Source organism: Cervus canadensis, chromosome 13 (genome assembly GCF_019320065.1).
Source record: "Cervus canadensis isolate Bull #8, Minnesota chromosome 13, ASM1932006v1, whole genome shotgun sequence".
NCBI lineage: Eukaryota > Metazoa > Chordata > Mammalia > Artiodactyla > Cervidae > Cervus > Cervus canadensis.
In genome coordinates, this window is record NC_057398.1 from 5,900,257 (window position 1) to 5,924,042 (window position 23,786).

Sequence of the window (23,786 nt, forward strand, 5' to 3'; positions counted from 1 at the left end):
ATCACTTCACCCACTGCCCAGGGTGGGCTGTTGCTCAAAGGCAGGGCCAGGGACCTGTTCCTTGTCTCAGGAGGAAAGCTGATTTAACTTAAAGAACATCTCTGGGTGTTTCATTACTTAAGGTGAAAGAGGGAAGTTTCTCAATCATTTGGGTAGTGGAAAAGGAGTTTATGTAGCAGGAATTGTTGGAAGAGATTCTGTTCTACTGCACTGTGGAATTGCTGTATGAAGTTGGCCTTACATTCTTTCCGAGGGAGAGCTCTGATCTGACTATGGTGTGAAAGGCATGGCTGACCTTCTGACCTTGGTAACAGCCCCCAGCATCATCTGTGGACTGGTGGGGCACTGATACGGACTCAGCAGTAGCCGTCCTGGGGAAGGATGGGGAGCTGGCACTGAGCCTGACTTCAGGCGGCAAGACGCCCAGCTGTCAGTCTCTCCTGTGAGAAGTGAAGCCACAGTATTTAGTACCTACAGGGGTCTGTGAATTCCAGCCGGTCTGAAGCGTGTCCAGGGAGGTGAGGTCTGCAGGGCAGTGGGATGGTAGACAGGGAGCAAGACCAAAGGTCAGGGTTGTAGCTCCCGGTGGCCATCTAACTGAAGCCCTCCAAGCACTGCCTGGGGCCACTGGGAGAAGGATGGGGTGAGGAGGGACAGGAAAGGGATGGGGTGATCAGGGAAGGCAGCCCACCACACTAAGGAAACACTTTGCTCTACATTGTACATCCCTTCCTGTTCCCCCTACTCTGCTCTATGTTAGGCACTTGGCGCCTTCTTTTTATCCCCTGTCTCTCAACCAGAATGATGTCACTGTCAACAGTTTGGGCTGGATAATTCTTTGCTGCAGGAATTATCCTGGGCAATGTAAGGTGTTTGGTGGCATCCTTGACCTTGACCCACGAGATACCAGGAGCACCCCACAAATTGCAACCATGAAAAAAAATGTCTCCAGACATTGTTCAGTGTTACCTAGGGGTGAAAAATTACATTTGCTGCCTTGACTGAGAACCACTGCTCTAGAGAAAAGAACTTCCGGGGTGTCAGGAAGCTAGGCCCTGAACGAATAGCGTGAACTATTTGCTAAGGGCTGAACTTCAGTCCTGCCTGGGAAATAGACCATCCGAGAGAAGCTGGGGTTCCTACAGCTTCTTTATATAAATACAGGCCATTCAGTAGGGATTCCTGGGACGCTGGGACAGGCTCAGCCGGTACATAGGGCTCGGTCACGCGGAGCACATTATGCACCAAGCGCACAGCCTCAAGATCGTCTCCAGACATCCCTTGCGGGCAGGGTAGAGCATCCGTGAACTTGGTCAGTCTCGGTCAAAACTGTTCACAAACTGAAGAATGTAGGGAGGTCTCCATCAGCTGCAGCAGAATCGTTGTGGGAAAAGTGACAGGAAAACCGTGCTGGTGATGATGATGATGATGAAGACAAATGTTTTTATGACATAGCACGTGTGACACTAGTCTAAGACTTTGTCTTGTTTTTTCCCTATCTGGATATAAATCTGGCTCATTTGCTAACTGCCTTCAGGTCACTGTGTAAATTTTACTATATCAGAGATGCTTTCCCTGGACGTCTTGCAAAGAGACACAGAAGTACAGAACAGACTTTTGAACTTTGTGGGAGAAGGTGAGGGTGGGATGTTGCTAAAGAACAGCATGTATATTATCTATGGTGAAACAGATCACCAGCCCAGGTGGGATGCATGAGACAAGTGCTCGGGCCTGGTGCACTGGGAAGACCCAGAGGAATTGGGTGGAGAGGGAGGTGGGAGGGGGGATCGGGATGGGGAATACGTGTAACTCTATGGCTGATTCATATCAATGTATGACAAACCCACAAAAAAAAAAAAAAAAAAACAACAGCAAGCGCTTCCCCATCACTCGCAGTCCCTTTTAGCCTGTGTTATGTACCCCCAGGCGGCGCTAGTGGTAAAGAACCCGCCTGTACAGGAGACAGAAGAGATGCGAGTTAGATCCCTGGGTGGGGAAGATCCCCTGGAGAAGGAAATAGCAACCCTCTCCAGTGTTCTTGCCTGGAGAATCCCAGGGACAGAGGAGCCTGGCGGGCTACATTCCCTGGGGTTGCAAAGAGTCAGACCGACTTGGCGACTAAACATAGCACCCATCACTATCTGACATATCGCATACTTACTTCTTGATAACCTATCTCCTTGCTCATGATAGTAAGCTCTACAAGAATGGAATCTTTTTTTTTTCCACTTCCATACACCACCAGTTATTTAATTTAAGGGATTGTTATGGGCTGAGTTGTGTCCCCTCAAAAAGCCTATTACCCTTAGCACCTCAGAATGTGATTGTATTTGAAGGTAGGACCTTTAAAGAGGTGATTCCATGAAAACGAGGTCATTGGGGAGGAGCCCTAATCCAATCTGACTGGTATCCTTGTAAGAAAAGGAAATTTAGACACAGACAGACTCTCACCTCCTGCTGTGTGGCCTGGTTCCTAACATGGAGCAGGACCAGTCCACGGCCTGAGACTTGGGGGCCCCTGCATGGGCCATGGCCCAGAGGTTAGGCACCCCTGCTTTAAAGCTCGGATCTTAAAGCTCAGTGTGGAAGGCTGATCCACGTCTTCCCCGTTGGCTTGTATCTGTTACCCTCTTTTCAGCAATGGATCGCACTGAGCGTGGAGTGAAAGACCCAGCCCCACCTCCTTGCCCGTGTTGTCTTATATTCCTCACTTCCCTTCTCTAGGTCGCCCTTTTCCAGATACAGTGGAGGACATTAGACTGGACACCTTCCTATACCTCTTCCAGTCCTAATTTTCTCTATGTCCATTCCCTTTCTAAAAAAACTCCCCTGTCTTTCCTGCTGTAATCCCAGTGGTACATGTGACTTGCTTGGTTTTCTCTGACTCAGTTTTATGTTGGCCAAAGAGTGCTTCTCTTTGGTGGTAGCATTTCACTCCTGATCTGGCCCATAAAAAAAGCGTAAGACAGACAGATGGGATCCTCTTGAGATATAGCTGATGGGTTTGCCTCTGGAATTACTGGCCTTTCTCTTGCTGACTGCCTTCACTCTGAAAGGTCATTAACAGATTTGTCCTCAAATTCAGAAGATCTGTTTCCCATTTTCTTCCCAATCTCCCTGCCAGTCCACCCCTTGCTGACTCCGTCTCTCCGTGTTCATAATCCTATGTAAGCATCATCCCCTTGGGGCCCCAATCTCCCCAATTCCATGGGTCCCTCCTCTGAATCTGACAAAGGAGATGTTAAGGGGTGGATACCCCAAGAGGGAGGCCGGGTTGAAGACTTTATCTGCTCTTTGCAGCTGCATCTTTTGTGAGTTGCATTCTCTGGCTCGTCAATACCATTTCCCATTAAATTAAATAGCTTATTGACTGGTGTGCCACATGGCAATGGGGTTGATGGGATTCACAGAGACTCCTCGCTTGTCCCGCCCTCCCCTCAACAATCACAGGTCACTGCTCAGTAAATCAGCTGGTAATGGAGTTTGAACTCTCAGAATCAGCTCTGTGTACCCTTTTTATTTGTTTTTAATTTGTATCAGTGGTAATTCTGTCTGTTTCAATTTACTTGAAGGTACAGGCCGCAGAGCTAAGGAAGTGCCCTTTTTTACCCCATTAACTGCAGAGAGGGACGGCCACCTTTTCTGGCTTCTCTATGGCACCTGGTCCAGTGACCGAGGAGCATCCCCTTTCACAGAAGGGCCCCCTTGGTCAGGACGCACCAAAGTGCTTCCTAATTGCCAGCAGATCCAGGGTGGAGCACTGGATTTGTTTGCCCCAGGTTGTCCTTCCTGGTACCTCTTTGTCCGGACGAGCTGTAAAATGAACCCAGGATGGAAGTGTCTGGGGGGAGGAGCTTGCACCTTGTGACCTCCAGGATCGCCCGGCTGGTAGGCTCCTTTCTGCCATGCTGATTCTTAAGCATGCTGCATATCCCTTCTGCTAGGATCGGTCTGCTTCCTTAGCCTGGCTCCGCCAGGTTATTCATCCACAGGTGGATGCTACGTACAATTTATCAGCATTAGGCCTTGATTGTAGAGATAGTTTCCTGCAGTGCCCTTTAACTTCCTCTCAGCACCCTCTTTTCTCCCCTCTGGCCCTGTAAAAAAAAAAAGAAAAGAAAAGAAAAATGGAGATACAGAATGGAAATAAAAAGCATATAAGAAGGGTTGAATGTAAATCCACTTGGGATTCCCCAAGATAGGCGTAGTCAAGGTTGGGAACAGTTTGGGGCTACAGAAGTCATCCCTGGAGAGAAGCAGATGGGTCTAGGTCCCATAGGATGAACCTCCTACTGATTCTAAGAAGGAAGGGCATGAGGGGGTCAGCAGTGAGAGAAAGCAGGACAGAGAAAGGAGCCCCTCTAAACTGTAATCCCACGTCCACCCCCTATATAATTCAATGTACTGTCAAAGAAGGGTTAAAAGAAAAGTGGAGAGGATAACACTGAGCTCCAAGCAAGAGACAAAACCCAGGGGCTGGGTGGAATTCAATCTTGGGCGTGGAGGATTCCAGACGTAATTCCCTAAAGCTTTGAGGAGACTAGAACCCAGCCGGCACTGGCATCTCTTTGGCAGCTTACAGAGAGTGTGTTTCTGCTCCCACAAGAGCCCTGTGGCCTCTGGCCTCGTGAGGACCTCTGCTAAGCCCTGCAGGGTCACACCAGCCCTGGGTCCTCGGGTTGGGTTTCTTCATTTGCTCCTAGCACGGGATCTTCACTCTCTGTGTCTCACCTCCCAAGTCCTGGAAGCTGGTTAAAAAAAACCCATGCTGCGCAGGGCACAGAGGGTATTTGGGAACTCTTTGTACCTTGCTGTCAATTTTCCTGTGAACTGCTCTGAAAAGAATAAAGTCTTCCAAAGAAAGTCTATGTTGTCCCAGCTGAGGACAAACTGTCCACTTTTTTTAATTTAATTTTTTTAACTTTTTAATTTTGTATTGGAGTATCATTGATTAACAATGCTGTGATGATTTCAGATGGACAGCAAAGGGATTCAGTCGTACATATACATGTATCCATTCTCCCCCAAATTATCCTACCATCCAGTCTACCATATCACGTTATATATTGCTGTATTTAAAATGGATGCCAAATAAGAACCTACTATATAGCACAGGGAACTCTGTTTATTGTTATATGGTGACTGTTTAAGTCTAAAATTCAAACTCTCTCCTAATTTCTCAAAGTTCTGGGCTTCTTATTATCTTCTTGGGTAAGCCGCACCTCTTGTAAAATTCATTTGTTAGTTTGTATTTAAATGGAACCCCATTAATCCTGAAATTTAATTATTTAGTTAGATCAAGTTCTTTGACTCCCAAGTCACGGTTCCTCCCATCTCTGGTCAGTTTATGAAATTGGACTCAGGGGGCCAGACTCCTACAACAGACCCATATCATGGATCAAATACCAATTGGACTGATGATCTGATAATGGGCTTTAGGGATTAAGTTTGGGGGAGGTGGAAAAATGATTTTGGACAGAGGAAACTTCCCACTGAAATATCTCGGTTAATGAAAAGCAATATATGGAGAGTGCTTACTAAATGTTAGGCTTTTCACAGGCATTATTTTATTTACTCCTCCTATAATCCTATGAGGCTAGCTTGATGAAAATAACCCCTTTCCTCACCTGAAAATTGGGATAATAATAATTTACCTTACTGGGTGCTTTTGAAGATCAAATAAAATATAGTATATGCGAAAAGAGTTTGGCAACCTCATGGATTTTGCAAATGTTAGTTGATGCTGTTACTATGCCTCAAATCAAACCTTATGGGCAAGTGGTAATTTCAGGTGTAATTTCAGGTCTCTCTGTAGTTTGCTGCCTCCCTCAGATCTAAACTACTCAGCTCTGTAGCTGGAGTTGTGAATTTGATTACATCTCGTTGCTTTGCTCTTAGGCACCCATTTTTTATTTTTTCTGCATTAAAGAAGAGTTGTAATAAGGCAGGAGTTCCTTTCTTAGCTCAAGGCCTGGAGTCTAAGTTAGTTTCAAAGGGAACTGTTTCACAATCCCTTAGCCAGCTGGCCGGATGACCTGCAGGTAGGGCTGATAAGGTTGGCCGTGCTGGAAGTGGCTCAGGTTTGTCCACTGGATGCTCTTGCATCTGACTCCTGGAAGCCTCTAGCTGCTTAATGGCTTCATTTAAGTGATAATATGAGCAGATCGTATGTCAGGTTGTTAAAATGGTGATAACATATTGCACTAGGAGAGCATTATCTATGGTAACTGCATTATAATGGCGAGGGAATGTCGACAGAACTACACATGATATTCCCATAAACACCAAATGAATTCAGAGAGACGAGGCCATTCATTCCAAGTGCGGCCAAGGCAAGAAGAGGTAACACTTCATTTTCCAGGACTTCATTTCCAAATATCGCAGAAGGAGACGCATGCAGGCAGGTGTTGACCCATCAAAGTCAAACAGACCCACGCGCTTCTCTGATTCATAATCGCTCTGGACACCCGCTTACCCATCCTCGAAGCAGCGTGCAAAGCACACAGAACTTTCTCCCGAGCCATCAGTCCCGTATGTCCAGGCTTCACTTCACTCTCCCGGGGAATTATGGAGGCGGGGCTGCACAGGAAATTATCCGGGCTGTCTAGTCCCCACCTCCCCACTCCCTACAATCTCTGAGACCACCTCCAAAACAGTGAAGTCAGAAAATCCCACTTTATCACCTCCAGCCCCCAGCTTTCAATCCCCTTGGCAATTTGAGAACTCCTCAATACTCAACCTTAAGGCCTTCTGCTCTGATGTGCCAGTCTGAAAGTATTGTCCCTCCCAGGGCAGTAACATCTTAAAAGAAGAATCTAAAAGAGAAGAGGGCTTCTTTAGAAAATGCAGACGTAACCTTAAGCTGGCAATCATAATAGTTACCTTCTGTGTAATGCTTATTACAAGCCAAACAATATATTTCCTTTATCTGGAAATCTCAGAAACTTCTCCAAGGCCGGGTTTACAATTCCCATTTTAGAGATGAAATAACTGTTAAATCACAAGCAAGAAGGGATAGCATTTAATCTAAGCTAGCATTTAAATACAGTTCTGCAAAGCCTTTGTTTTGAATTGTCTTGCCCAGTAAATTGCCTGACATCTTTGAGTCTGTTTTCCTATTCACTAAGTTCTACATCAAGTTCTAAACCTGTGTCCCTGCCTTACAAGGCTATTATGAAGGTGACTTAGATTATGCCCTTTTGAAACTACAAATCACAGAACGTGTGTCTATAAGCTCTCGTGGAAAGCCCTGGGTCTAGAGTTGCAAAAGCTGAGTTCAAGAGCCTTACTGAGTAGGGTTCTTCAGTCCATCACTGCCTGTCCTTGCAGGATTAAGCCCTGCCTTCTTCCTGTAAAACGGGCGGTGAGCACAGGCACTCTTTGTTGCCTGCCTACCAGTATCCTCCATGTGCTGGCCTAGAAGCTTCTGCTCTAGTAGTTGATAGTCTAAAGGGGCAAATAGACTGTGTAAACAAATAGCGAGAATAAAAGTTCCTAAGTGCCGTAATAGAGGTAAGTGTAAAGTGTTTTGGGAGCACCAATGAGGCAAAGCACCTCGTCGTCAACAACCTCATTATGAGGAAACAGATGGATGGTGCTCTATCAAAACTAATAGAATGAAAGATATTGCAAAGGCAATACGCGCCCAAGTGCTTGGGAAACTAAAGCATAACATACAAGAAGGAGAGTTTACAATTCGCCCCAAGGAAAGAATTGTCATCTGAGGGATTCCCACTCTGGTGGGGAAATATTTTTAGGGAAATATGCTCCTGGTGGTTCCTACATGACACATTAGGGAGGTTTTCTGGTCTCTCGGCTCTGTGATAAGCCCCGTTTCTCAGCACCAGCCCGAGTCCCTCTTTACTATAATCTCCTTCTCTTTCAAAAGGTGAAGGATTGTGACCTGAAAGCTTGTAGGCCTGAGGCTTCCCCATCACCTGGAGCACTGAGCCCCAGGGAATCCCCCGGGGCCAGAAGGAATGGCCTTTATGCTTTCAGAAAGTGATGAGACAGGAAGCTCTGAAGCCCCGATTCCCTGGCCCTGGGGGAGCCCTGAGGCCAGGGGAGATTTCTGGCAGCCCCTCTAACACTGCAATTCTCTCGGCTCACCTGGCTGTGATGTGGGGTCAGGGCTGTTGTTTTTTACTGCTTAATAAGGGAGATGCTAGCAAGAGGGCAATGCATTCCTGTTAAAATATTTTGTCATCAAAATCCACATAGGGTACGATTGCATTTATGTGAAGCGTCCAGAGTAGCCAAATCCAGAAAGAAGAAGGCAGATCAGTCGTTGCCTAGCGTTGGGCAATGAGAAGGCTGGGGGCTGGGAAAGGATGGGGAGTCACTGCCGGGGAGCACAGGGGTCCTTTCTGGGGCAATGGAAATGTCCTAGAGTTGATGGGGGGCGATGGTTACAAACTCCATAAATATGCTAAAACTGTAAACTGTATAATTTAAATCGGTGAAATGTACTTTATGTGAATTATATCTCAATAAAGCTGCTAAACTATAAAACATAGACATGCCAAGTGTTCGTCTCAGAGGCACTGTAAGAAGTCTCCCAGTGGAAAGAGAAAACTGCCCCAGAAGCTGGGCTCTGACCCTGGGGTTCTGTTGCCCCCTCCCACCTGCCATGATGCGGAACCCCAGGGAAGGCTGATGCTCACAGGACAGAGGCTTGGCTGGGCCTCCTCTCCTCTGCCGAGTGCCTAACGAGCCTTAGCTCAAGGCAGATCTTTTTTTCTAAGCCGTAAACTCTGTTACATCCGAGTTAAAAATACTATTAGAGAGTATGGAGGGGGAAATGGGGAGTAATCATTTAATGAGTAGAGTTTCCATTTTGCAGGATGAAAAGAGTTCTGGAGATGGAGGGTGGTGATGGTTGCATAACAGTGAATGTACTTAATACCTCTCAACTATACAATAAAAAGATGGCTAAAATGATAGATTTTATGTTGTGTATATTTTAGCACAATTGAAAAAAGGAAAACTATTATCAAATAATTGAGGTGACCTCCAAAACACTATTAGAATGAGTAAAAGTAATGATGGACTTCTCTGGTAGCTCAGTGGTAAAGAAACCACCTGCCAAACAGTTTGATCCCTGGGTGGGAAAGATCACCTGGAGAAGGAAGTGGACACCCACTCCAGTATTCTTGCCTGGGAAATCCCATGGACAGAGGAGCCTGGTGGGCTAGAGTCCATGAGATCGCAAAAGAATCAGGCACAACTTAGTGACCAAACAACAATAACAACAAAAGAGTAATGAAAAGGGGAATGAGCTACAGGAAATTAAGCAACTGATCAGAAATTAGTGTGATATTGCTGCCTACTCAGGGAATCTTGAAACTGTATCCCTACAAATGAAAAGGGTGTTTCTTCTTTTCCAATGTCTTTGATCCTGGAGAAGAGCTCTGTGTGACTTTGTACTGTCTATTAGAGAATTAAGAGAAACTTAACCTATGCTCAGTTCAGTTCAGGTCAGTTCAGTCACTCAGTCGTGTCCGACTCTTTGCGACCCCATGAACCGCAGCACACCAGGCCTCCCTGTCCATCACCAACTCCTGGAGTTTACTCAAACTCATGTCCATCGAGTCGGTGATGCCATCTAACCACCTCATCCTCTGTCCTTCCCTTCTTCTCCTGCCCCCAGTTCCTCCCAGCATCAGGGTCTTTTCCAATGAGTCAACTCTTCGCATGAGGTGGCAAAGTATTGGAGTTTCAGCTTCAGCATCAGTCCTTCCAATGAACACCCAGGACAGATATCCTTCAGGATGGATTGGTTGGATCTCATTGCAGTCGAAGGGATTCTCAAGAGTCTTCTCCAACACCACAGCTCAAAAGCATCAATTTTTCAGTGCTCAGCTTTCTTCACAGTCCAACTCTCACGTCCATACATGACCACTGGAAAAACCATAGCCTTGACCAGATGGACCTTTGTTGGCAAAGTAATGTCTCTGCTCTTTAATATGCTACCTAGATTGGTCATCACTTTCCTTCCAAGGAGTAAGCGTCTTTTATTTTCATGGCTGCAGTCACCATCTGCAGTGATTTTGGAGCCCAGAAAAATAAAGTCTGACATTGTTTCCACTGTCTCCCCATCTATTTCCCATGAAGTGATGGGACCAGATGCCATGATCTTAGTTTTCTGAATGTTGAGCTTTAAGCCAACTTTTTCACTCTGCTCTTTCACTTTCATCAAGAGGTTTTTTAGTTCACCTTCACTTTCTGCCATAAGGGTGGTGTCATTTGCATATCTCAGGTTATTGATATTTCTCCTGGCAATCTTGATTCCAGCTTGTGCTTCTTCCAGCCCAGCATTTCTCATGATGCATTCTGCATAGAAGTTAAATAATCAGGGTGACAATATACAGCCTTGATGTACTCCTTTCCCTATTTGGAACCAGTCTGTTGTTCCATGTCCAGTTCTAACTGTTGTTTCCTGACCTGCATACAGGTTTCTCAAGAGGCATGTCAGGTGGTCTGGTATGCCCATCTCTTTCAGAATTTTCCACAGTTTATTGTGATCCACACAGTCAAAGACTTTGGCATAGTCAATAAAGCAGAAATAGATATTTTCTGGAACTCTCTTGCTTTTTTGATGATCCACCAGATGTTGACAATTTGATCTTGGGTTCCTCTGCCTTTTCTAAAACCAGCTTGAACACCTGGAAGTTCACAGTTCATGTAATGCTGAAGGCTCACTTGGAGAATTTTCAGCATTACTTTACTAGTGTGTGAGATGAGTGCAATTGTGCAGTAGGTTTGAGCATTCTTTGGGATTGCCTCTCTTAGGGATTGGAATGAAAACTGACCTTTTCCAGTCCTGTGGCTACTGCTGAGTGTTCCAAATTTGCTGGCATATTGAGTGCAGCACTTTCACAACATCATCTTTTAGGATTTGAAATAGCTCAACTGGAATTCCATTACATCCACTAGCTTTGTTCGTAGCAATGCTTTCTAAGTACCATTTGACTTCACATTCCAGGATGTCTGGCTCTAGGTGAGTGAGCACACCATTGTGATTATCTGGGTCATGAAGATCATTTCTGTACAGTTCTTCTGTGTATTCTTGCCACCTCTTCTTGATATCTTCTCCTTCTGTTAGGTCCATATCATTTCTGTCCTTTATTGAACCCATCTTTGTGTGAAATATTCCCTTGATATCCCTAATTTTCTTGAAGAGATCTCTAGTCTTTCCCATTCTGTTGTTTTCCTCTATTTCTTTGCATTGATCACTGAAGAAGTCTTTCTTATCTCTCCTTGCTATTCTTTGGAACTCTGCATTCAGATAGAAATATCTTTCTTTGCTCCTTTGCTTTTCACTTCTCTTCTTTTCACAGCTATTTGTAAGGCCTCCTCAGACAACCATTTTGCCTTTTTGCATTTGTTTTCCATGGGGATGGTCTTGATCCCTGTCTCCTGTACAATGTCACGAACCTCCGTCCATAGTTCATCAGGCTCTCTGTCTATCATATCTAGTCCCTTAAATCTATTTCTCACCTCCACTGTAGAGCCATAAGGGATTTGATTTAGGTCATATCTGAATGGTCTAGTGGTTTTCCCTACTTTCTTCAATTTAAGTCTGAATTTGGCAATAAGGAGTTCATGATCTGAGACACAGTCAGCTCCCAGTCTTGTTTTTGCTGACTGTATAGAGCTTCTCCATCTTTGACTGCAAAGAATATAATCAGTCTGATTTCAGTGTTGACCATCTGGTGATGTCCATGTGTAGAGTCTTCTCTTGTGTTGTTGGAAGAGGGTGTTTGCTACGACCAGTGTGTTCTCTTGGCAAAACTCTATTAGCCTTTGCCCTGCTCCATTCTGTACTCCAAGGCCAAGTTTGCCTGTTACTCCAGGTGTTTCTTGACTTCCTACTTTTGCATTCCAGTCCCCTATAATGAAAAGGACATCTGTTTTGAGTGTTAGTTCTAAAAGGTCTTGTAGGTCTTCATAGAACCATTCAACTTCAGCTTATTCAGCATTACTGGTTGGGGCATAGGCTTGGATTACTGTGATATTGAATGGTTTGCCTTGGAAATGAACAGAGATCATTCTGACATTTTTGAGATTGTATCCAAGTACTGCTTTTCAGACTCTTTTATTGACCATGATGGCTACTCCATTTCTTCTAAGGGATTCCTGCCCACAGTGGTAGATATAATGGTCATCTGAGTTAAATTCACCCATTCCAGTCCATTTTAGTTCACTGATTCCTAGAATGTTGACATTCACTCTTGCCATCTCCTGTTTGACCACTTCCAATTTGCCTTGATTCATGGACCTAACATTCCAGGTTCCTATACAATATTGCTCTTTACAGCATCAGACCTTGCTTCTATCACCAGTCACATCCACAACTGGGTATTGTTTTTGCTTTGGTTCCATCCCTTCATTCTTTCTGGAGTTATTTCTCCACTGATTTCCAGTGGCATATTGGGCACCTACTGACCTGGGGAGTTCCTCTTTCAGTAACCTATCATTTTGCCTTCTCATACTGTTCATGGTATTCTCAAGGCCAGGATACTGAAGTGGTTTGCCATTCCCTTCTCCAGTGGACTACATTCCATCAAACCTCTCCACCATGACCCATCTGTCTTGGGTGGCCCCACATGGCATGGCTTAGTTTCATTGAGTTAGACAGGACTGTGGTCCTGTGATCAGATTGGCTAGTTGTCTGTGATTATGGTTTTAGTGTGTCTGCCCTCTGATGCCCTCTCGCAATACCTACCGTCTTACTTGGGTTTCTCTTACCTTGGACGTGGGGTATCTCTTCACGGCTGCTCCAGCAAAGTGCAGCCGCTGTTCCTTACCTTGGACGAGGGGTATCTCCTCACGGCCGCCCCTCCTGACCTTGAACGTGGGGTAGCTCCTCTCGGCCCTCCTGCGCCGGCGCAGCAGCTGCTCCTTGGAGCTTTCAAAAGACATTGTTAGATATCAATCACAGAGCAGAAGGAGTTTGGCTTTGCAGTGCTGTCTCACTCATCTCACTTTCCCGACCTGACACAGTGCTCTCATCTGGCCAAGGGACTTTTTTTTTTCCTCAGATTAAAATTATGCATCTGCCCTAAACTCCTCTAGTATTCCCAAGTTCATCCACCCAGTTGCTCAAGCTAGAAACCTCAAAGGGATCTTTGGCATCTCCATTGCCTCCCCATCAATCATTAATTCCAAGTCCAAATGATCTCATGAGTGTGTCTGCTCGCTTCAAACCACACTGCCTCCACCCGAGTCTAAGCTGCTGGTCTCACTAGTCTACATGCCTGCAATAGCTTAAGACATCCCCTCCCTTCAGTCCCAGTTTCCCTACCCCCATCCCCAACCTCATTCTTGAAGCAGCAGCCAGAGTGATCCCTTTAGAGTTTCAATCAGATGAAGTTACTCCTGGGCCAAAGCCTCACAGGCCAGCCACCCAGCCAGAAGAGCCCTCCTGTGGGCTGCAGCGCTCTGCACAGTCCTCCGCCTGCTGACCTCTGTCCTTCACCTCTGTCCTTCACCTCTGTCCTTCTTCTCTGCTCACAGGGTTTGGTAGCCTTTCCCATCACTTTAAAGGCCCCAAGCTCTCTTCCTGGCTAAATCTTATTTCTCCTTCAGTTCTTGGTTTAAATATCACTTATGCGGAGAAGTCATTAATTAACTCATTTACTACTTATTCATTCGTTCAAGAAATATAGTACTTAACAGAACTTGTCATTATGAATTGATTATTTACTCTTTAAAAATGTCTTTCTTTAATGCAGGAAGGTCTCTAGGGGTGGAGACTATTTAATTCACCAATGTATTACTTTCACAAACAATAGCTGTTCAATAAATATTTACTGAATGAATGAATGAATCTTTAAATGGAGGTCGTATTTCTTTCTGATAGCATGTGGCATATGGGAGGTTTATTGCTTTTTTCTCTTCCTGACTTCCTCCACATGATAAAATAATAGCACATGAGGCTGAGGGCGATGGGAAATACGCTCGCCAGTTTCCTAATGGAAATCAGCATTGGTTAATAAATGATAATAATAATGACTAGCATTTGTATGGTGTTTTACAATTTGCAAAACATTTTCCACATGCATTATCTTCTGCAATTTAATAAACACAATCTAGCCCTTGGCTGCTCTATAAAAACTGAATTAAAAAAGAAAAAATCTTGATGACAAAAGAGATGAGGCTGTTATAATATTTAAAATTCAGAATTAAACATGGGTGAGTTAGAAAAAGAGGGTTGCTCCTTTCAAATCCTGGGGGCACCCTGTGCGTTTTGCAGAAACAAAGGTACATCTTTCAAGTCTTTTGATATCTGTGCCCTGTCAGAGCTCTGGGCTGCTCACCACTTGGATTAGATCCCAAGACGCAGTGTGTACAACCTGATGGATTCCACCCCAGTTTCCCGTCAGCAGGAATAATCCTCTCTAAAGTTCAAGGACAAGCAGCATCTCTGCAAATAGAATCTGGAGTCCAGGATCCATGGGCTGTTACTTGGAAGGTGAGGGAGCTTTCCCTGTATTGAAGCTCCATCCCTACAAAAGCAGCCACGCTTGGGGGTTTCTTAAGTTGAACTATCCCTCCTCTTTCTCTCCCTTCCTCCCTATTTTCTTCTAAAAGTTTTTTCTTTTTACCTCTATGTATATTGTAATAGAATGAGACTTTCAGAGCACAAGGACCCATAATACTCATTAGAAGCAAATTTAGGAAGTTGGCTAGGGTATCTGCACAAATGATAATTCACAGGTTTAAGTGGAAGATACCCATGAATACATATCCATTTATAGTTTAGCAACTGTCTTACTCTACAGAGTAAAAGTCCAAAGGCCTTTAATCGGGGCGGTAAAATCCTGCTCAGTTTACCTTCATCAAAGGGGCATGGCACCTTCAAGGGTTTTGCCTGGCACTTTCAATCTTCTTCTCCTCTTGGTATTGATTCTCTGGTGTCATGATCAGCAAAAGGCCAGCCTGAGGGGTTAGATGCTCTTGAGATGCAGAGGAGTGTGAAGTGACAGAAAAGACAGATCTACCACCTTGAACACACTCCAGCTCAGTCAGTCTTGGAGCTGGTCAGGGTCAGGCCTGTATAATGCTTGAATGGGTGACCAGCTTGGAACAGAGTACCAGGTGCTGCCGGCTGGGAGACCAGATTCTATAGGGAAGCGGGCACTGGAATGCCTCCACCAGCTGGGGCCGTGAGTTTCAGCAAGTCATGCTCCTCTTTCCCTCCAAACTGAGTGATTTTTTTTCTGATGGTCTCTAGGGTCCTATTTGCTATAACATTCTGTTGTTTAATCACTAAGTCATGTCCAACTCTTTTGCAACCCCATGGATGGTAGCCAGCCAGGCTCCTCTGTTAATAGGATTTTCCAGGTAAGAATACTGGAATGGGTTGCCATTTCCTTCATCCTCCTGAACCAAGGATCAAACCATGCCTCCTGCATTGGCAGACAGATTCTTTACTAAGCCACCAGGAAGTCTCAACATTCTAACATTATGACTCTAAATTTCTTTTATAAGCTGAGTCACCAGGGAAACCCTTACTCATTCTCAGTTCAGTTCAGTTCAGTCGCTCAGTTGTGTCCGACTCTTTGCGACCCCATGAATCGCAGCACGTCAGGCCTCTGTCCATCACCAAATCCCGGAGTTTACTCAAGCCCATGCCCATCGAGTCAGTGATGCCATCCAGCCATCTCATCCTCTGTCCTACCCTTCTCCTCCTGCCCCCTATCCCTCCCAGCATCAGGGTCTTTTCCAGTGAGTCAACTCTTCTCATCAGGTGGCCAAAGTATTGGAGTTTCAGCTTTAGCATCAGTCCTTCCAATGAACACCCAGGACTGATATCCTTCAGTATGGAATGACTGGATCTCGTTGCAGTCCAAGGGACTCTCAAGAGTCTTCTCCAACATCACAGCTCAAAAGCATCAATTTTTCAGTGCTCAGCTTTCTTCACAGTCCAACTCTCACATCCATACATGACCACTGGAAAAACCATAGCCTTGACCAGACGGATCTTTGTTGGCAAAGTAATGTCTCTGCTCTTTAATATGCTATCTAGGTTGGTCATCACTTGCCTTCCTAGGAGTAAGCATCTTTTAATTTCATGGCTGCAGTCACCATCTGTAGTGATTTTGGAGCCCAAAAAAATAAAGTCTGACACTGTTTCCACTGTCTCCCCATCTATTTCCCATGATGGGACCATTCTACAAGGCCTCAAAAAAAAAAAAAAAAAAAAAAAAAAAAGAAGTCGTCAAAGTTGTCAAAGACTGAAGAGAGGATAAAATAAAGAATGAAACGTGTCCACCAATTTTGGCACTTGGTGAATGGGATGGCAGAACATGCTAAATTGAAGAATGAAGAGAAAATTAGTGGAAATAGATTGCCAAGGGGAAAAAGGCAAAGAGAAGCAGCCAGAGCTAAGGTGAGTCTGATGGAAGCAGGGGAAAGACACGATACAAATATGAAACACCTCATCAGAAGATTTGTAAAAACAATCAAAGTGGTTCTATGCTCTTCATCTTGTAGGAAACTTTCCAGTTTTTAGAAAAAACTCCACCAATGTGGAGTGAAAATGGGATTCCTCAGTGCTTGACTTTTTGTTTTAGGAAGATGGTGAGAAGAAGACAATGCTCTGGAAATGGGAGCAAGGTGAATTGGGCTCAACAGAAAGATGAGAGGCTCCTCTTATTCCATGAAGTCTTAGAATTTAAAAATGGAAATTTCCTGGATGTTTGGACATCGCACATGTGAAGATGCAGGGGAAAGAACATGGTTTAGAGTGTGACAGACCTGAGTCCAACCAGTCTGATGGACAGAGTCTCCTGGGCTTCCAGGCAGGCTTGTGACTTGACCTGTCTTCAATCTAGTGCCTTAAAATCATGTGCTCAACACCAATTTAGGGAGAAAGGTGATGAAGGGGAGGGAAAATTGCTGGTGGCCATGGCCCAACTCTGTCTCCACCAGCAGCCAGGGGCAGACATGCTCTCAGAATTTATCTCCATAAAAAGCAGTTTAGCAAGTACTTTAGAGGTCCTACTTCCTATCTCAAAGGATTTTTAAAAGTCTTCTGTTCTAGTAGTCTCCCTGAGATTAAATATGTGTGAGTATAAATATATATGTGTGTGTGTTTATATGTCTCTACATGTGTACATATATATGTCTTATAAACCTATAATTTTACCTGAAAGTAAAAATAAAAAGTACAGTTGATTCTCTTTATTCACAGTAGTTTTGTTCTATAAAGTTGTCGTAAACCGTGAGTTAGTGAATATTGAACATTGCTCTTAGGGGCAATATAGGGTTAGGTTCCTACGAGCCTCTGGTCATGACATTTTCATCAACTGATGAAGATGTAACCTTTATTATATGCATTTCTATTGAAAGACACTGTATTTACTACACATTATTGATTCAGTAACATTGAACTCACAGCCAACAGAACCATAACTTACACATGAGGAAAGCTTATCTAATACCCATATCCTGTCTATAGGCACATTACAGACCTTTGTGTTTAGGGAGAGTAGACAGAACATCAGCAGTGTGCTTGGGACAATTCTAAACAATGAATGCATCAACAAAGAGTACAAATAAGTTTAAAAAAAAATGTATCTCCAAATAGACCATAAAAAGAACATTTGTTTATAACATCAGAGCTGAAAGGCAGAGGTTCACATCATTTGACCTCATCTGAAGATGTACATGTTAGGTGACTGAATTTTCTTTTTCTTTTTCTTTTTTTATCACTCTGTGCGTGTTTTTAAATGATCATGAAAACACCATGAGTATTGATTTGAGGTTACAAATAAATTTTAGCTCATAGGTGAAGTCATAAATGCAGAATTCATGAATACTTCGCAAGTATGTATCTGTTAACATTGGGAAAGTTCTCTGATCTCTTGAAGCTTGACTCTAAAACAAGATTCATGATGCCTCCTTATTGCACTATGTGAGGATTAAAGGAAATAATCCGCGTAAAGCATTTGCGGAATACCCAGCACACTTCCTGAGACACTGAGGGAAGCCACCACTCCATCCTGTTCACTCGTCTTTCCCTTCATTTGGCAGTCTCATTTTTCCACCAGACCATCCAGAGTAAAGAGCTCTAACTTTTAATCTGGCTAGAACATTTTCCCCTTGTATTAAAATTGTCTTGGAAAACCATTAGGCTGATGTTTAATCATCACAGCTCATACATCTCCTATTGCAAATGCCAAGTATTCAGTGCTTGCTTCAGTTTCTCAGATCTTCTTTCTCACATTTTGTACTTGAAGGTAAATCCATGCCTAATAAAAAAACCCCTTTTGTATCCAGGCCAGATGCATCTGAGACTTGAATGCCTTTGCTTTCTCTCCTGTTTTTATTTTCTGTTTTGTTTCTCTTCTCTGCCTGATCAATACCTTCCCATCCGAAGAAGCAAAACATTCTCTCTGTTCTCTTCCCCTTGCTGCTGATTCTGACTCAAGGGGATAGGGGTGGGCGTGGGGGAAAGAGAGACAGAGTCTATATATAACCACAAAGATAATTCCTTCTCCTTGACACGTCCGGCAACTCCAGAGAGAATTTGACATTTGAGGGAACTGAGTAGCAAAAGTAATTCTCATTTATCTGGCTATTGGCACAGAAGGGATGGGGTGCAGCGGGAACTGCAGGGGTGAGAGTGAGTCAGGGATTTCAGGGCATACATTGCAGGTAAAGAAGAAATGATTCACCAGCAGCAGTGAAAGGACAGAGAGCAAGGTGCCTGAACCAGCTTGCTGAAGTCCACGGCCCTGCCTCTAGCAGGATTGTAGCGCTTTGGATTGGGACATGAGGTACAGATGGGGAAATGATGGCGGTCCCAGTTGCTTAAACACTCTGCATCCTAGACCAGCACTCCTCAAACTTCGATGTGCACACACACAAATCAGCTCTCTCTAAGTGTGTGTTCAGTCTCTCAGTTGTGTCTGCCTCTCTGTGACCTTATGGACTGTAGCCCAGCAAGCTCCCCTGTTCATGGGATTTTCTAAACAAGAATGCTGGAGTGGGTTACCGTTTCCTCCTCCGGGGGATCTTCCCAAGTCAGAGATCCAACCTGTGTCATCTCTTGCATCTCCTGCAAGGGCAGGCAGATTGCTACTGAGCCACACAATCAACTCTAGGTCTTGTTAAAATGCAGCTTCTAGTTCAGTAGGTCTGGGGTAGACCCCAAGATTTTGTATTTCCAGCAAGTTTCCAAATGAAGCTGATGCCACTGGTCCTTGTATCGTACTCTGAGAAATAAGATTCTAATAAAGTGCTTTTGGGAGAACCTAAGCAAAGAAGACGAAGGGAAGGTTGTTGGACAGCCACCTCCTCCTCCCCCTGCCTATCTGTAGCCCTCTGTTTCCAAAATCTCATTTTGTATTTATCTCCTTACTCATCCTTCCTACTCTACAGCCCCTTGGAGAGCAGGGACTGAGTGTTGTTGATTGTTGCATATAGGGCTTTGCCCAGAGGAGGCATTTCATAAATATTAAAATTGTAGTTAGAAACATCCCCCTTCCTCCGTGAAGTTTTGCCAGATCATTCCAGTTCCATAGCACTTATTATTTGTATCATTCATTTGGCAATTAATCTTATGAAGTCTTATGACAGTTTTTGTATTGTTGTACTGGACTGTTATATATCTTTTAAATTGCTATTTATTTTTTAGCCCCTTTGCATATTGACTCTGCAGCTAGATTGAAAATAAAGTTTTTGAGTTGAGGGACTATATTTTCATTTATTCATCCATCATTTAGTTTGTACCTACCTTGTACAAGGCGATGATGTAGGATCTTGATACACAAGATAAATAAGGTGGGATTACTGAAGGGCAGTATAGTGAGAAAGGCTCAGCTCTCCATATCAGAGAGAACTAGACTTGGATCCTAGATCTGCCACTTTTCAGCTGTGTGACCATAGACCAAGACTTAACACACCCAACCTTGACCTGTCCAGTGGTAAAATGGGTTGAGGCATCACCTTTGTAGAACTGTGGTAAGTTTGGTTGAAACGATACACAGACTGTCCCGGTGATGAGCACTTGGTGAACATTCAGAAAAAAATGATTCCTGATTCTTTGCAAAGTTATCACCAAACAGTTTAGAAAACACAGTGAGTGGCACAGTAGCCAAAGTTCCAGAGAGACTATATTAGTGGAGTCAGCCTTTGTAATTGCCACAGTCTAGCAGGCAAGGGCTTGATAAATGCTTATTGTTGATTGAAGGCAACAGTACCACCTCTACCACAAAGGTGGAAATAGAAATTAAAAATAAGCTTAGGAGAAGAAAGAACTCTCCATTCTGCTGATGGCAATACCAGGGAGGAGGTGGAGTGAGCGTCAGTGCAGAAGAGGGAGGACCTGTTTAGAAGCTTGGGAAGAAGATTTGGCAGAAGACAGCCCACAGGTATTCCTGTTGCCGTGACAGCCAACAAGATCACCACACTGCCGGGGGGCCCTCCTCACAAGGGCCTCATTTGCTCGGACACCTTCGCTGTGAAGAATCATCTCTCATTTGGTCCAAGTGAGGACCTGGGAGCAGCATCCAGAGAATGGTGGCCCCACAGAGACAGACATATGAATGCCCTGTACCTTGACTGCCAGCCTGGAGACAGGGCTGGGTCCACAGCCTCCTCCACATTGAAATAACCAAAAGGTAGAAGAAGAGGACAGAAGAGCGTTCAGTTCCTTCTGGCTTATGGGCCAGATTATTTCCCCTCCTTGTCTACCTGGACCAGAGCCAAATATTCCTTCCACCCTAGTCTTCGTGTTTTTCTGAGAAAGCACTGAAAACCTGAATTGACTGTGGCCTCTGCTTGCATGCTCAGTCAGTTCAGTCATGTCTGACTCTTTGCCACCCCAAGGACTGTAGCCTGCCAGGCTCCTCTGTCCGTGGGATTCTCTGGGCAAGCATTCTGGAGTGGGTTGCCATGTCCTCCTACAGGGGATCTTCCCAACCAGGGATCAAACCCATGTTATTCCTTGTCTTCTGCATTGCAGGTGGATTCTTCACCCATTGAGCCACCTGGGAAGCCCAATTATGGCCTCTAGTTTTGGCCAATCCAGGAATTTCTGGTAGTGGCTGCCATAAGGAGGTAATGACCGAGTGATGTTAAAAATGTGTCTGACCCCATTATGGTGCTCAATTCTTAGCCTCTAACTGAACTCCACCACTTTAACATTGCCTTGGAAATCCGTTAAAATAAACTTGGACCTGACATACGGTCAGATTCCTGCCACAATGAGTAGAGATGTCACTCAGAAGTGGCTCTTGATGTTTCTTGGTGCCAGCTTATATGAACTCCACACTTAATGGTGCTTCCTGTCTTGAAGAAGCTTTGCAGAATATTCTTCAATCCAGAAAGGCCATTCAGAGAGAGTTTGCTTGATCTAACCCAAATGAGAAACACTTTCTTGAGCTCTGCAGGTTTCTCCAAACACTCCTTGAAGCTAACAGACTTCATGCTCATGTCTGTCACCCAAGCAAACAAGCATACACCACCAAACCATAAGTCAGGAGTTCACAGATTTTCATTTATGTGCTTCGACCTTGCGTATAGTTTTTAATTTGCTTTTGATTTGTACTGATTTCCCCTTTGCTTCTTTAACCTTCCAGCACCTTCAGGACAGAGGATGCTGCCATGACATCATGATCCTAAGTGATCTAGGTGGAGGAAGGATGCAACTGGATGGCAGAGTCCAGGAAGAGGGAAAAGTGTGTGTGCTTAGACCTGGGGGAGAGGGAGTGGCAGGCTGAGAGCAGGCTGGGTCTCCTGAAAACTCAGCCCAGGGGAAGTCCGGTCCGCAGTTCATATGATATCAGCCTCTAGAGAGGAAGAATGGGTGAGTCGTGAAAACACACACATTAGAGCTGTGGAAGCCTTCTGATTAAAACGGGCAGCAGGTGACCCGGACGTGGCGTCAGCTGAAAAAACTCGTCTCCAGTTCCAGGCCTGTTAAAGACCAAGGGTGGAAATTAACCTCGCTTAGCACAGTGATCAAGCTGCTGTCAACTGAGCCCTCTTCCTCTAGTGCTAAAAACTTACTGGTTTTTCTTTTCTTTAATTGGATTAAAATGAAGGAAACTCAAGACCTCAGGGGGAAAGAAAGCTGAGCAGAAACCACACTCTCAAGGGGCTCCAGACTCCGGCGATTGTGCTGCCCCTACCGTGAGAGTGCTTTTGGCCCCTTTCATGCCTGGACTCGGCAAGCTAGAAATCTGGCTTTCATTACTGGAAAAAAGCTGCTAGTATGGGACTTGCAATGGACTTAGTTCAGATGCCACTGACCACTAGAGCTGGAAAGAAAAGTTAAGGGTAGCCTTCAGCCCCCAGTGATGGTAATCTCTTGATCTCTCAGAACACTGGAAGGAAGGAAGGAAGTGAAGTCACTCAGTCATGTCCGACTCTTTGTGACCCCATGGACTGTAGCCTACCAGGCTTCTCCATCCATGGGATTTTCCAGGCAAGAGTACTGGAGTGGGCTGCCATTTCCTTCTCCAGAGGACGTTAGGAACCTCTGGCTAATGATAGGCACCTGACTACATTTGTCTTCCCACTGAATTCAGGGCCTTATGACATGTCTCTCTTATTTCTGCTAAAACATAAGAAGTCTGTATCTTTCTCTCATTAGCGGAGGTGAGTAAGAAGGATAACCAAACGCTGAGGATGATGAATGCTTAGGGTGATGGTCCTGAAGAGGACTGCCAGGGCTAATACAAGCCTGTATATATGTGTGGATGAATCAGGAAAAGGTGACCTTCTGGAAGGACAGAGATGCTCGTCCTTACTGCTCAGTGACCAAGGAGAACATGTGTGCAAAGAAGAGTGGTCCTTCATAGGAGTGAAGGTGAGGAATGAGGACTCAGACACGGCTCTGATGGCACACAGCTTGATAAGCAGAACGCAGGCTGACTTTCAGCCATCCCTGCCCACCTCAGATAAGTGGACAGGGGTAGGGTACCACCTGCAGAACCATAAGCGGTGGCCCCGTGTGACAATCTGGGAAGCAAGGAAGAAGCATGGGATACTTTAAAGTGAAAGTGAAAGTCGCTCAGTCATGTCCGACTTTTTGCGAGCCCGTGGACTATACAGTCCATGGAATTCTCCACCCCAGAATACTGGAGTGGGAAGCTTTTCTCTTCTCCAGGGGATCTTCCCAACCCAGGAATCAAACCAGAGTCTCCCACATTGCAGGCAGATTCTTTACCAGCTGAGCCACAAGGGAAGCCCAAGAATACTGGAGTGGGTATCCTATCCCTTCTCCAGCGGATCTTCCTGACCCAGGAATCAAACCGGAGTCTCCTGCATTGCAGGCGGATTCTTTACCAACTGAGCCATCAGGGAAGCCCCATACTTTAAGGTACCGGCAGTATAAGCAGAGGAGGAGAGACCCTTTACCTACTTTCTTTCTTAGTAGAGTCTGTAGGACGCTGGCTGGCTGGCTCTGGGCTCCACTGAACAAAGATGGGTTAATTATGAATACAGGGCTCTTAGGCTAAGTAAAGCGAAGCTGAAGCCACAGACCCAGAAGGGGTGCTAAGGGAAAGACGTAGTGTCTGCTTTCCCAGATACATGCCCTGATCAGCACGGATTCATCTCTCTCTGTGGTCTCCCGCCTCATCCAGATTTTCCCACAGGCCCTGTACTGTATACTGAGAGAGAGAGTTACAACGTCCCTCCCACCTTTGCCACAGACGGCACCAGGACACACTCTCACACACTGATGAGGTTGCACACCCAGGTCCGCGTGGCACACACTGCCTTCCTCCGAGGCTCTGTGCCTCTCTTATGTCTCAGTTCCCAGCCAC